At 32.4% G+C, this 16,031-nt stretch overlaps 1 long non-coding RNA gene across 22 annotated transcripts; it reads left to right on the forward strand.

Moving 5' to 3' along the window:
* Positions 1 to 1,753: 1,753 nt before the first annotated feature.
* LOC125687704 (uncharacterized) lies at positions 1,754 to 15,218 on the forward strand. 22 transcript variants are annotated; one of them, XR_007374335.1, is made up of 6 exons: positions 7,095 to 7,249; positions 11,017 to 11,427; positions 11,756 to 11,879; positions 11,921 to 11,961; positions 14,340 to 14,462; positions 15,078 to 15,218. It is a non-coding gene; the product is annotated as an uncharacterized LOC125687704 (long non-coding RNA). The 22 variants fall into 22 exon arrangements; XR_007374336.1 differs by lacking the exon at positions 14,340 to 14,462 and having other exon boundaries at positions 11,921 to 12,166; XR_007374338.1 differs by lacking the exons at positions 11,921 to 11,961; positions 14,340 to 14,462 and adding an exon at positions 14,750 to 14,831.
* The last annotated feature ends 813 nt before the right edge of the window (positions 15,219 to 16,031 follow it).

Genomic DNA, 16,031 nt, shown 5'->3' on the forward strand with positions numbered 1-16,031 from the left:
AGGACCTTATCCCCCCCAAAATCCCAAATCCATGGGGCAGGACCTTGACCCCCCACCCCCCAACAGGGGTGAGCTATACAGCCCCACATCTATGGGCAGGACCTGACCAACCCCAAATCTATGGGGCAGGAGCCGAACCCCACTCAACCAAACCCCAAAATAAAGCTGCTGCTGCCCCATAAGTGCTGTGTGTGATTTCTGGGCTCCAGGGCTCCAATATGGGGGTGATGGGGGTGGATCAACCCAGAAGATCCAACTTCTGGGGTAAAAAACCCCTCGTTTGGGGGCAAAAAAATGGGGATTTCTGGGAGAAAAGCAATGGGGGGCAATGAGGGGGGCTGGGGGGCAATGGGGTCGTTATAGGGGGCAATGAGGGGGGCAATGGGGGGCAATGAGGGGGGCTGGGGGGCAATGGGGTCGTTATAGGGTGGCAATGAGGGGGCTGGGGAGACATTAGGGTGGTTATAGGGGGTGGTGAGGGGGGAATGGGTTGGGTATGGGGGGGTGGGGGGCAATGGGGGGGCAATGGGGTCGTTATAGGGGGGCAGTGAGGGGAATGGGGGCAATGAGAGGGGCTGGGGGGCAATGGGGTCGTTATAGGGGGCAATGAGGGGGGATGGGGTTGATATAGGGGGGCAGTGAGGGGGAAGGAGGGCAATGGGGTCGTTATAGGGGGCAGTGAGGGGAATGAAAATAAGCGATATTTAAGGTTAAAAACAGGGGATTTCTATGAAAATAAGCGATATTTAAGGTTAAAAACAGGGATTTCTATGAAATAAGCGATATTTAAGGGGAAAAAACAGGGATTTCCATGAAAATAAGCGATATTTTAGGGGAAAAACAGGGATTTCTATGAAATTAAGCGATATTTCAGGTGAAAAACAGGGATTTCCCTGAAAATAAGCGATATTTAAGGGGAAAAACAGGGATTTCTATGAAAATAAGCGATATTTAAGGGGAAAAACAGGGATTTCTATGAAAATAAGTGATATTTAAGGGGAAAAAACAGGGATTTCTATGAAAATAAGCGATATTTTAGGGGGAAAAAACAGGGATTTCTATGGAAATAAGCGATATTTTAGGGGAAAAAACAGGGATTTTCTATGAAAATAAGCGATATTTTAGGGGAAAAACAGGGATTTCTATGGAAATAAGCGATATTTAAGGGGAAAAACAGGGATTTCCATGAAAATAAGCGATATTTAAGGGGAAAAAACAGGGATTTCTATGAAAATAAGTGATATTTAAGGGGAAAAAACAGGGATTTCTATGAAAATAAGCGATATTTAAGGGAAAATACAGGGATTTCTATGAAAATAAGCGATATTTAAGGGGGAAAAAAACAGGGATTTCCATGAAAATAAGCGATATTTAAGGGGAAAAACAGGGATTTCCATGAAAATAAGCGATATTTAAGGTTAAAAACAGGGATTTCTATGAAAATAAGCGATATTTAAGGTGAAAAACAGGGATTTCCATGAAAATAAGCGATATTTAAGGGGAAAAACAGGGATTTCTATGAAAATAAGCGATATTTAAGGGAAAATACAGGGATTTCTATGAAAATAAGCGATATTTAAGGGGAAAAACAGGGATTTCCATGAAAATAAGCGATATTTAAGGGGAAAAAACAGGGATTTCCATGAAAATAAGCGATATTTAAGGGGAAAAACAGGGATTTCCATGAAAATAAGCGATATTTAAGGGGAAAAAACAGGGATTTCTATGGAAATAAGCGATATTTAAGGGGAAAAACAGGGATTTCCATGAAAATAAGCGATATTTAAGGTGAAAAACAGGGATTTCTATGAAAATAAGCGATATTTAAGGTTAAAAACAGGGATTTCTATGAAAATAAGCGATATTTAAGGGGAAAAACAGGGATTTCTATGAAAATAAGCGATATTTTAGGGGAAAAAACAGGGATTTCTATGAAAATAAGCGATATTTAAGGTTAAAAACAGGGATTTCCATGAAAATAAGCGATATTTAAGGTTAAAAACAGGGATTTCCATGAAAATAAGCGATATTTAAGGTGAAAAAACAGGGGATTTCTATGAAAATAAGCAATATTTAAGGTTAAAAACAGGGATTTCTATGAAAATAAGCGATATTTAAGGTTAAAACAGGGATTTCTATGAAAATAAGCGATATTTAAGGGAGAAAAACAGGGATTTCCATGAAAATAAGCGATATTTAAGGTTAAAAACAGGGATTTCCATGAAAATAAGCGATATTTAAGGTTAAAAACAGGGATTTCCATGAAAATAAGCGATATTTAAGGGGAAAAACAGGGATTTCCATGAAAATAAGCGATATTTAAGGTTAAAAACAGGGATTTCTATGAAAATAAGCGATATTTAAGGTGAAAAACAGGGATTTCTATGAAAATAAGCGATATTTTAGGGGAAAAACAGGGATTTCTATGAAAATAAGCGATATTTAAGGTGAAAAACAGGGATTTCCATGAAAATAAGCGATATTTAAGGGGAAAAACAGGGATTTCTATGAAAATCAGCGATATTTAAGGTGAAAACAGGGATTTCTATGAAAATAAGCGATATTTAAGGTGAAAAAACAGGGATTTCTATGAAAATAAGCGATATTTAAGGTGAAAAACAGGGATTTCCATGAAAATAAGCGATATTTAAGGGGAAAAACAGGGATTTCCATGAAAATAAGCGATATTTAAGGTGAAAAACAGGGATTTCTATGAAAATAAGTGATATTTAAGGGGAAAAACAGGGATTTCCATGAAAATAAGCGATATTTAAGGGGAAAAACAGGGATTTCCATGAAAATAAGCGATATTTAAGGGGAAAAACAGGGATTTCTATGAAAATAAGCGATATTTAAGGTGAAAAACAGGGAATTTCCATGAAAATAAGCGATATTTAAGGGGAAAAACAGGGATTTCTATGAAAATAAGGGATATTTAAGGTGAAAAAACAGGGATTTCTAGGAAAATAAGCGATATTTAAGGGGAAAAACAGGGATTTCTATGAAAATAAGCGATATTTAAGGGGAAAAAACAGGGATTTCTATGAAAATAAGCGATATTTAAGGTTAAAAACAGGGATTTCCATGAAAATAAGCGATATTTAAGGATAAAAACAGGGATTTCTATGAAATAAGCGATATTTAAGGTTAAAAACAGGGATTTCTAGGAAAATAAGCGATATTTAAGGTGAAAAACAGGGATTTCCATGAAAATAAGCAATATTTAAGGTGAAAAACAGGGATTTCCATGAAAATAAGCGATATTTAAGGGGAAAAACAGGGATTTCCATGAAAATAAGCGATATTTAAGGGGAAAAACAGGGATTTCTATGAAAATAAGCGATATTTAAGGTGAAAAACAGGGATTTCTATGAAAATAAGCGATATTTAAGGTGAAAAACAGGGATTTCCATGAAAATAAGCGATATTTAAGGTGAAAAACAGGGATTTCCATGAAAATAAGCGATATTTAAGGTTAAAAACAGGGATTTCCATGAAAATAAGCGATATTTAAGGGGAAAAACAGGGATTTCCATGAAAATAAGCGATATTTAAGGGGAAAAACAGGATTTCTATGAAAATAAGCGATATTTAAGGTGAAAAACAGGGATTTCCATGAAAATAAGCAATATTTAAGGTGAAAAACAGGGATTTCCATGAAAATAAGCGATATTTAAGGGGAAAAACAGGGATTTCCATGAAAATAAGCGATATTTAAGGGGAAAAACAGGGATTTCCATGAAAATAAGCGATATTTAAGGGGAAAAACAGGGATTTCTTTGAAAATAAGCGATATTTCAGGTTAAAAACAGGGATTTCTATGAAAATAAGCGATATTTAAGGGGAAAAACAGGGATTTCTAGGAAAATAAGCGATATTTAAGGTTAAAAACAGGGATTTCTATGAAAATAAGCGATATTTAAGGTGAAAAACAGGGATTTCTATGAAAATAAGCGATATTTAAGGTGAAAAACAGGGATTTCTATGAAAATAAGCGATATTTAAGGGGAAAAAACAGGGATTTCTATGAAAATAAGCGATATTTGCGGTTAAAAACAGGGATTTCCGTGAAAATAAGCGATATTTAAGGGGAAAAACAGGGATTTCTATGAAAATGAGCGATATTTAAGGTGAAAAACAGGGATTTCTATGAAAATAAGCGATATTTAAGGTGAAAAAACAGGGATTTCCATGAAAATAAGCGATATTTAAGGTGAAAAACAGGGATTTCTAGGAAAATAAGTGATATTTAAGGGGAAAAACAGGGATTTCCATGAAAATAAGCGATATTTAAGGTTATAAACAGGGATTTCCATGAAAATAAGCGATATTTAAGGTGGAAAAACAGGGATTTCCATGAAAATCAGCGATATTTAAGGGGAAAAACAGGGATTTCCATGAAAATAAGCGATATTTAAGGGGAAAAACAGGGATTTCTATGAAAATAAGCGATATTTAAGGTGAAAAACAGGGATTTCTGTGAAAATAAGCGATATTTAAGGTGAAAAACAGGGATTTCTATGAAAATAAGCGATATTTCAGGGGAAAAACAGGGATTTCTATGAAAATAAGCGATATTTAAGGTGAAAAACAGGGATTTCTGTGAAAATAAGCGATATTTAAGGTGAAAAACAGGGATTTCTAGGAAAATAAGTGATATTTAAGGGGAAAAACAGGGATTTCCATGAAAATAAGCGATATTTAAGGTTATAAACAGGGATTTCCATGAAAATAAGCGATATTTAAGGTGAAAAACAGGGATTTCCATGAAAATCAGCGATATTTAAGGGGAAAAACAGGGATTTCCATGAAAATAAGCGATATTTAAGGGGAAAAACAGGGATTTCTATGAAAATAAGCGATATTTAAGGTGAAAAACAGGGATTTCTGTGAAAATAAGCGATATTTAAGGTGAAAAACAGGGATTTCTATGAAAATAAGCGATATTTAAGGGGAAAAACAGGGATTTCTATGAAAATCAGCGATATTTAAGGGGAAAAACAGGGATTTCCATGAAAATAAGCGATATTTAAGGTGAAAAACAGGGATTTCTATGAAAATAAGCGATATTTAAGGTGAAAAACAGGGATTTCTGTGAAAATAAGCGATATTTAAGGTGAAAAACAGGGATTTCTATGAAAATAAGCGATATTTCAGGGGAAAAACAGGGATTTCTATGAAAATAAGCGATATTTAAGGGGAAAAACAGGGATTTCTATGAAAATAAGCGATATTTAAGGTGAAAAACAGGGATTTCTATGAAAATAAGCGATATTTAAGGGGAAAAACAGGGATTTCTATGAAAATAAGCGATATTTAAGGTGAAAAACAGGGATTTCTATGAAAATCAGCGATATTTAAGGTGAAAAACAGGGATTTCTATGAAAATAAGCGATATTTAAGGTTATAAACAGGGATTTCCATGAAAATAAGCGATATTTAAGGTGAAAAACAGGGATTTCCATGAAAATCAGCGATATTTAAGGGGAAAAACAGGGATTTCCATGAAAATAAGCGATATTTAAGGGGAAAAACAGGGATTTCTATGAAAATAAGCGATATTTAAGGGGAAAAACAGGGATTTCCATGAAAATAAGCGATATTTAAGGTGAAAAACAGGGATTTCTATGAAAATAAGCGATATTTAAGGTGAAAAACAGGGATTTCTATGAAAATAAGCGATATTTAAGGGGAAAAACAGGGATTTCTATGAAAATAAGTGATATTTAAGGGGAAAAACAGGGATTTCTATGAAAATAAGCGATATTTAAGGTTAAAAACAGGGATTTCTATGAAAATAAGTGATATTTAAGGGGAAAAACAGGGATTTCTATGAAAATAAGCGATATTTAAGGGGAAAAACAGGGATTTCTATGAAAATAAGCGATATTTAAGGTGAAAAACAGGGATTTCTATGAAAATAAGCGATATTTAAGGTGAAAAACAGGGATTTCTATGAAAATAAGCGATATTTAAGGTTAAAAACAGGGATTTCTATGAAAATCAGCGATATTTAAGGTGAAAAACAGGGATTTCCATGAAAATAAGCGATATTTAAGGTGAAAAAACAGGGATTTCCATGAAAATAAGCGATATTTAAGGTGAAAAACAGGGATTTCTATGAAAATAAGCGATATTTAAGGTGAAAAACAGGGATTTCTATGAAAATAAGCGATATTTAAGGGGAAAAACAGGGATTTCTATGAAAATAAGTGATATTTAAGGGGAAAAACAGGGATTTCTATGAAAATAAGCGATATTTAAGGTTAAAAACAGGGATTTCTATGAAAATAAGTGATATTTAAGGGGAAAAACAGGGATTTCTATGAAAATAAGCGATATTTAAGGGGAAAAACAGGGATTTCTATGAAAATAAGCGATATTTAAGGTGAAAAACAGGGATTTCTATGAAAATAAGCGATATTTAAGGTGAAAAACAGGGATTTCTATGAAAATAAGCGATATTTAAGGTTAAAAACAGGGATTTCTATGAAAATCAGCGATATTTAAGGTGAAAAACAGGGATTTCCATGAAAATAAGCGATATTTAAGGTGAAAAACAGGGATTTCCATGAAAATCAGCGATATTTAAGGGGAAAAACAGGGATTTCTATGAAAATAAGCGATATTTAAGGGGAAAAACAGGGATTTCCATGAAAATAAGCGATATTTAAGGTCAAAAACAGGGATTTCCATGAAAATAAGCGATATTTAAGGTTAAAAACAGGGATTTCCATGAAAATAAGCGATATTTAAGGGGAAAAACAGGGATTTCTATGAAAATAAGCGATATTTAAGGGGAAAAACAGGGATTTCTATGAAAATAAGCGATATTTAAGGTTAAAAACAGGGATTTCTATGAAAATAAGCGATATTTAAGGTGAAAAACAGGGATTTCTAGGAAAATAAGAGATATTTAAGGTTAAAAACAGGGATTTCCATGAAAATAAGCGATATTTAAGGGCAAAAACAGGGATTTCTATGAAAATAAGGGATATTTAAGGTGAAAAACAGGGATTTCTATGAAAATAAGCGATATTTAAGGGGAAAAACAGGGATTTCTATGAAAATAAGCGATATTTCAGGTGAAAAACAGGGATTTCTAGGAAAATAAGCGATATTTAAGGTGAAAAACAGGGATTTCTATGAAAATAAGCGATATTTAAGGTTAAAAACAGGGATTTCTATGAAAATAAGCGATATTTAAGGTTAAAAACAGGGATTTCTATGAAAATAAGCGATATTTAAGGTGAAAAACAGGGATTTCTAGGAAAATAAGAGATATTTAAGGTTAAAAACAGGGATTTCCATGAAAATAAGCGATATTTAAGGGCAAAAACAGGGATTTCTATGAAAATAAGGGATATTTAAGGTGAAAAACAGGGATTTCTATGAAAATAAGCGATATTTAAGGGGAAAAACAGGGATTTCTATGAAAATAAGCGATATTTCAGGTGAAAAACAGGGATTTCTAGGAAAATAAGCGATATTTAAGGTGAAAAACAGGGATTTCTATGAAAATAAGCGATATTTAAGGTTAAAAACAGGGATTTCTAAGAAAATAAGCGATATTTAAGGGGAAAAACAGGGATTTCTATGAAAATAAGCGATATTTAAGGGGAAAAACGGATTTCTATGAAAATAAGCGATATTTAAGGTGAAAAACAGGGATTTCTATGAAAATAAGCGATATTTAAGGGGAAAAACAGGGATTTCTATGAAAATAAGCGATATTTAAGGGGAAAAACAGGGATTTCTATGAAAATAAGCGATATTTAAGGGGAAAAACAGGGATTTCTATGAAAATAAGCGATATTTAAGGGGAAAAACGGATTTCTATGAAAATAAGCGATATGTAAGGTGAAAAACAGGGATTTCCATGAAAATAAGCGATATTTAAGGTGAAAAACAGGGATTTCTATGAAAATAAGCGATATTTAAGGTGAAAAACAGGGATTTCCATGAAAATAAGCGATATTTAAGGTGAAAAACAGGGATTTCTATGAAAATAAGCGATATTTAAGGTGAAAAACAGGGATTTCTATGAAAATAAGCGATATTTAAGGGCAAAAACAGGGATTTCTATGAAAATAAGGGATATTTAAGGTGAAAAACAGGGATTTCTATGAAAATAAGCGATATTTAAGGGGAAAAACAGGGATTTCTATGAAAATAAGGGATATTTAAGGTGAAAAACAGGGATTTCTATGAAAATAAGCGATATTTAAGGGGAAAAACAGGGATTTCTATGAAAATAAGCGATATTTCAGGTGAAAAACAGGGATTTCTAGGAAAATAAGTGATATTTAAGGGGAAAAACAGGGATTTCTAGGAAAATAAGCGATATTTAAGGGGAAAAACAGGGATTTCCATGAAAATAAGCGATATTTAAGGTGAAAAACAGGGATTTCTATGAAAATAAGCGATATTTAAGGGGAAAAACAGGGATTTCCATGAAAATAAGCGATATTTAAGGGGAAAAACAGGGATTTCTATGAAAATAAGCGATATTTAAGGGGAAAAACAGGGATTTCCATGAAAATAAGCGATATTTAAGGTTAAAAACAGGGATTTCTATGAAAATAAGCGATATTTAAGGGGAAAAACAGGGATTTCTATGAAAATAAGCGATATTTAAGGGGAAAAACAGGGATTTCTATGAAAATAAGCGATATTTAAGGGGAAAAAACGGATTTCTATGAAAATAAGCGATATTTAAGGTGAAAAACAGGGATTTCTATGAAAATAAGCGATATTTAAGGTGAAAAACAGGGATTTCTATGAAAATAAGCGATATTTAAGGTGAAAAACAGGGATTTCTAAGAAAATAAGCGATATTTAAGGTGAAAAACAGGGATTTCTATGAAAATAAGCGATATTTAAGGTGAAAAACAGGGATTTCTGTGAAAATAAGCGATATTTAAGGTGAAAAACAGGGATTTCTATGAAAATAAGCGATATTTAAGGTTAAAAACAGGGATTTCTATGAAAATAAGCGATATTTAAGGTGAAAAACAGGGATTTCTATGAAAATAAGCGATATTTAAGGGGAAAAACAGGGATTTCTATGCAAATAAGCGATATTTAAGGGGAAAAACAGGGATTTCTATGCAAATAAGCGATATTTAAGGGGAAAAACAGGGATTTCTATGAAAATAAGCGATATTTAAGGTTCAAAACAGGGATTTCTATGAAAATAAGCGATATTTAAGGGGAAAAACAGGGATTTCTATGAAAATAAGCGATATTTAAGGTTAAAAACAGGGATTTCCATGAAAATAAGCGATATTTAAGGGGAAAAACAGGGATTTCTATGAAAATAAGCGATATTTTAGGTTAAAAACAGGGATTTCCATGAAAATAAGCGATATTTAAGGTTAAAAACAGGGATTTCTATGAAAATCAGCGATATTTAAGGGGAAAAACAGGGATTTCCATGAAAATAAGCGATATTTAAGGGGAAAAACAGGGATTTCTATGAAAATAAGCGATATTTAAGGGGAAAAACAGGGATTTCTATGAAAATGAGCGATATTTAAGGTGAAAAACAGGGATTTCTATGAAAATAAGCGATATTTAAGGGGAAAAACAGGGATTTCTATGAAAATAAGCGATATTTAAGGTGAAAAACAGGGATTTCTATGAAAATAAGCGATATTTAAGGTGAAAAACAGGGATTTCTAAGAAAATAAGCGATATTTAAGGTGAAAAACAGGGATTTCTATGAAAATAAGCGATATTTAAGGGGAAAAACAGGGATTTCTATGAAAATAAGCGATATTTAAGGTGAAAAACAGGGATTTCAATGAAAATCAGCGATATTTAAGGTGAAAAACAGGGATTTCCATGAAAATAAGCGATATTTAAGGTGAAAAACAGGGATTTCCATGAAAATCAGCGATATTTAAGGTGAAAAACAGGGATTTCCATGAAAATCAGCGATATTTAAGGGGAAAAACAGGGATTTCTATGAAAATAAGCGATATTTAAGGTGAAAAACAGGGATTTCTATGAAAATAAGTGATATTTAAGGTGAAAAACAGGGATTTCCATGAAAATAAGCGATATTTAAGGGGAAAAACAGGGATTTCTTTGAAAATAAGCGATATTTCAGGCTAAAAACAGGGATTTCTATGAAAATAAGCGATATTTAAGGTGAAAAACAGGGATTTCCATGAAAATAAGCGATATTTAAGGTGAAAAACAGGGATTTCTATGAAAATAAGCGATATTTAAGGTGAAAAACAGGGATTTCCATGAAAATAAGCGATATTTAAGGTGAAAAACAGGGATTTCCATGAAAATAAGCGATATTTAAGGTGAAAAACAGGGATTTCTAGGAAAATAAGCGATATTTAAGGTGAAAAACAGGGATTTCTATGAAAATAAGCGATATTTTAGGTTAAAAACAGGGATTTCTATGAAAATAAGCGATATTTTAGGGGAAAAACAGGGATTTCTATGAAAATAAGCGATATTTAAGGTTAAAAACAGGGATTTCCATGAAAATAAGCGATATTTAAGGTTAAAAACAGGGATTTCTATGAAAATCAGCGATATTTAAGGTTAAAAACAGGGATTTCTAGGAAAATAAGCGATATTTAAGGTTAAAAACAGGGATTTCTATGAAAATAAGCGATATTTAAGGTGAAAAACAGGGATTTCTATGAAAATAAGCGATATTTAAGGTTAAAAACAGGGAATTATATGAAAATAAGCGATATTTAAGGGGAAAAACAGGGATTTCTATGAAAATAAGCGATATTTAAGGTTAAAAACAGGGATTTCTATGAAAATAAGCGATATTTAAGGTTAAAAACAGGGAATTATATGAAAATAAGCGATATTTAAGGTTAAAAACAGGGAATTATATGAAAATAAGCGATATTTAAGGGGAAAAACAGGGATTTCTAGGAAAATAAGCGATATTTAAGGTTAAAAACAGGGATTTCTATGAAAATAAGCGATATTTAAGGTGAAAAACAGGGATTTCTATGAAAATAAGCGATATTTAAGGTTAAAAACAGGGAATTATATGAAAATAAGCGATATTTAAGGGGAAAAACAGGGATTTCTATGAAAATAAGCGATATTTAAGGTTAAAAACAGGGATTTCTATGAAAATAAGCGATATTTAAGGTTAAAAACAGGGATTTCTATGAAAATAAGCGATATTTAAGGTTAAAAACAGGGAATTATATGAAAATAAGCGATATTTAAGGGGAAAAACAGGGATTTCTATGAAAATAAGCGATATTTAAGGTGAAAAAACAGGGATTTCCATGAAAATAAGCGATATTTAAGGGGAAAAACAGGGATTTCTATGAAAATAAGCGATATTTAAGGTTAAAAACAGGGATTTCTATGAAAATAAGCGATATTTAAGGTTAAAAACAGGGATTTCTATGAAAATAAGCGATATTTAAGGTGAAAAACAGGGATTTCTATGAAAATAAGCGATATTTAAGGTGAAAAACAGGGATTTCTATGAAAATAAGCGATATTTAAGGTGAAAAACAGGGATTTCCATGAAAATAAGCGATATTTAAGGTTAAAAACAGGGATTTCCATGAAAATAAGCGATATTTAAGGTTAAAAACAGGGATTTCCATGAAAATAAGCGATATTTAAGGGGAAAAACAGGGATTTCTGGGAAAAAAAGCGATATTTAAGGGGAAAAACAGGGATTTCTATGAAAATAAGCGATATTTAAGGGGAAAAACAGGGATTTCTATGAAAATAAGTGATATTTAAGGGGAAAAACAGGGATTTCTATGAAAATAAGCGATATTTTAGGGTTAAAAACAGGGATTTCTATGAAAATAAGCGATATTTAAGGTTAAAAACAGGGATTTCTATGAAAATAAGCGATATTTAAGGTGAAAAACAGGGATTTCTAAGAAAATAAGCGATATTTAAGGTTAAAAACGGGGATTTCTAAGAAAATAAGCGATATTTAAGGTGAAAAACAGGGATTTCTATGAAAATAAGCGATATTTAAGGGGAAAAACAGGGATTTCCATGAAAATAAGCGATATTTAAGGTGAAAAACAGGGATTTCTATGAAAATAAGCGATATTTAAGGTTATAAACAGGGATTTCTATGAAAATAAGCGATATTTAAGGTTAAAAACAGGGATTTCCATGAAAATAAGCGATATTTAAGGTTAAAAACAGGGATTTCTATGAAAATAAGCGATATTTAAGGTGAAAAACAGGGATTTCTATGAAAATAAGCGATATTTAAGGTGAAAAACAGGGATTTCTATGAAAATAAGCGATATTTAAGGGGAAAAACAGGGATTTCTATGAAAATAAGTGATATTTAAGGGGAAAAACAGGGATTTCTATGAAAATAAGCGATATTTCAGGTTAAAAACAGGGATTTCTATGAAAATAAGCGATATTTAAGGGGAAAAACAGGGATTTCCATGAAAATAAGCGATATTTATGGTTAAAAACAGGGATTTCTATGAAAAGAAGCGATATTTAAGATTAAAAACAGGGATTTCCAGGAAAATAAGCGATATTTAAGGTGAAAAACAGGGATTTCCATGAAAATAAGCGATATTTAAGGTGAAAAACAGGGATTTCTATGAAAATAAGCGATATTTAAGGTGAAAAACAGGGATTTCTATGAAAATAAGCGATATTTCAGTTTAAAAACAGGGATTTCTATGAAAATAAGCGATATTTAAGGTGAAAAACAGGGATTTCCATGAAAATAAGCGATATTTAAGGTGAAAAACAGGGATTACCATGAAAATAAGCGATATTTAAGGTGAAAAACAGGGATTTCCATGAAAATAAGCGATATTTAAGGTGAAAAACAGGGATTTCTATGAAAATAAGCGATATTTAAGGTGAAAAACAGGGATTTCTATGAAAATAAGCGATATTTAAGGTGAAAAACAGGGATTTCTATGAAAATAAGCGATATTTAAGGTGAAAAACAGGGATTTCTATGAAAATAAGCGATATTTCAGTTTAAAAACAGGGATTTCTATGAAAATAAGCGATATTTAAGGTGAAAAACAGGGATTTCCATGAAAATAAGCGATATTTAAGGTGAAAAACAGGGATTTCTATGAAAATAAGCGATATTTAAGGTGAAAAACAGGGATTTCCATGAAAATAAGCGATATTTAAGGTTAGAAACAGGGATTTCCATGAAAATAAGCGATATTTAAGGGGAAAAACAGGGATTTCTATGAAAATAAGCGATATTTAAGGTGAAAAACAGGGATTTCTATGAAAATAAGCGATATTTAAGGGGAAAAACAGGGATTTCTATGAAAATAAGCGATATTTAAGGGGAAAAACAGGGATTTCCATGAAAATAAGCGATATTTAAGGTGAAAAACAGGGATTTCTATGAAAATAAGCGATATTTAAGGGGAAAAACAGGGATTTCTATGAAAATAAGCGATATTTAAGGTTAAAAACAGGGATTTCTATGAAAATAAGCGATATTTAAGGGGAAAAACAGGGATTTCCATGAAAATAAGCGATATTTAAGGGGAAAAACAGGGATTTACATGAAAATAAGCGATATTTAAGGTTAAAAACAGGGATTTCTGTGAAAATAAGCGATATTTAAGGTTGAAAACAGGGATTTCTGTGAAAATAAGCGATATTTAAGGTGAAAAACAGGGATTTCTATGAAAATAAGCGATATTTAAGGTGAAAAACAGGGATTTCTATGAAAATAAGCGATATTTAAGGTGAAAAACAGGGATTTCCATGAAAATAAGCGATATTTAAGGTGAAAAACAGGGATTTCCATGAAAATAAGCGATATTTCAGGGGAAAAACAGGGATTTCTATGAAAATAAGCGATATTTAAGGTGAAAAACAGGGATTTCTATGAAAATAAGCGATATTTAAGGGGAAAAACAGGGATTTCCATGAAAATAAGCGATATTTAAGGTGAAAAACAGGGATTTCTATGAAAATAAGCGATATTTAAGGGGAAAAACAGGGATTTCCATGAAAATAAGCGATATTTAAGGTGAAAAACAGGGATTTCTATGAAAATAAGCGATATTTAAGGGGAAAAACAGGGATTTCTATGAAAATAAGCGATATTTAAGGTTAAAAACAGGGATTTCTATGAAAATAAGCGATATTTAAGGGGAAAAACAGGGATTTCCATGAAAATAAGCGATATTTAAGGGGAAAAACAGGGATTTACATGAAAATAAGCGATATTTAAGGTTAAAAACAGGGATTTCTGTGAAAATAAGCGATATTTAAGGTTGAAAACAGGGATTTCTAGGAAAATAAGCGATATTTAAGGTGAAAAACAGGGATTTCTATGAAAATAAGCGATATTTAAGGTGAAAAACAGGGATTTCTATGAAAATAAGCGATATTTAAGGTTAAAAACAGGGATTTCTATGAAAATAAGCGATATTTAAGGTTAAAAACAGGGATTTCTGTGAAAATAAGCGATATTTAAGGTTGAAAACAGGGATTTCTGTGAAAATAAGCGATATTTAAGGTGAAAAACAGGGATTTCTGTGAAAATAAGCGAAATTTAAGGGGAAAAACAGGGATTTCTATGAAAATAAGCGATATTTAAGGGGAAAAACAGGGATTTCTATGAAAATAAGGGATATTTAAGGGGAAAAACAGGGATTTCCATGAAAATAAGCGATATTTAAGGTTAAAAACAGGGATTTCTATGAAAATAAGCGATATTTAAGGGGAAAAACAGGGATTTTTATGAAAATAAGCGATATTTAAGGTTAAAAACAGGGATTTTTATGAAAATAAGCGATATTTAAGGTTAAAAACAGGGATTTCTATGAAAATAAGCGATATTTAAGGTGAAAAACAGGGATTTCTATGAAAATAAGCGATATTTAAGGTGAAAAACAGGGATTTCCATGAAAATAAGCGATATTTAAGGTGAAAAACAGGGATTTCCATGAAAATAAGCGATATTTCAGGGGAAAAACAGGGATTTCTATGAAAATAAGAGATATTTAAGGGGAAAAACAGGGATTTCCATGAAAATAAGCGATATTTAAGGTGATAAACAGGGATTTCCATGAAAATAAGCGATATTTAAGGTTAAAAACAGGGATTTCTATGAAAATAAGCGATATTTAAGGTTAAAAACAGGGATTTCTATGAAAATAAGCGATATTTAAGGTGAAAAACAGGGATTTCTTTGAAAATAAGCGATATTTAAGGGGAAAAACAGGGATTTCTATGAAAATAAGCGATATTTAAGGGGAAACACAGGGATTTCTAGGAAAGTAAGCGATATTTAAGGAAAAATGGGAGCCAAATTCCCACGAACAAACATGGGAAAAATGCAAGAAAAATTCCCACAAAGAAACGTGGGAAAAATGCGGGAAAAATTCCCACGAAGAAACGTGGGAAAAATGCAGGAAAAATTCCCACGAAGAAACGTGGGAAAAATGCAGGAAAAATTCCCACGAAGAAACGTGGGAAAAATGCGTGAAAAATTCCCATGAGGAAACGTGGGAAAAATGCCGGAAAAATTCCCACGAAGAAACGTGGGAAAAATGCGGGAACAATTCCCACGAAGAAACGTGGGAAAAATGCAAGAAAAATTCCCACGACGAAACGTGGGAAAAATACGGGCAAAATTCCCACGAAGAAACGTGGGAAATATGCGGGAAAAATTCACATGAAGAAACGTGGGAAAAATGCTGTAAATTCATACGAAGAAACGTGGGAAAAATGTGGGAAGAATTCCCACGAAGAAACGTGGGAAAAATGCGGGAAAAATTCCCACGAAGAAACGTGGGAAAAAAGCAGTCAAAATTCCCACGAAGAAACGTGGGAAAAATAGGGGAAAAATTCCCACGAAGAAACGTGGGAAAAAAGCAGTCAAAATTCCCACGAAGAAACGTGGGAAAAATAGGGGAAAAATTCCCACGAAGAAACGTGGGAAAAATGCGGGAAAAATTCCCACAAAGAAACGTGGGAAAAATGCGGGAAAAATTCCCACAAAGAAACGTGGGAAAAATGCGCGAAGAATTCCCACGAAGAAA

Source organism: Lagopus muta, unplaced genomic scaffold (assembly GCF_023343835.1).
Source record: "Lagopus muta isolate bLagMut1 unplaced genomic scaffold, bLagMut1 primary scaffold_164, whole genome shotgun sequence".
Taxonomy (NCBI): Eukaryota; Metazoa; Chordata; class Aves; order Galliformes; family Phasianidae; genus Lagopus; species Lagopus muta.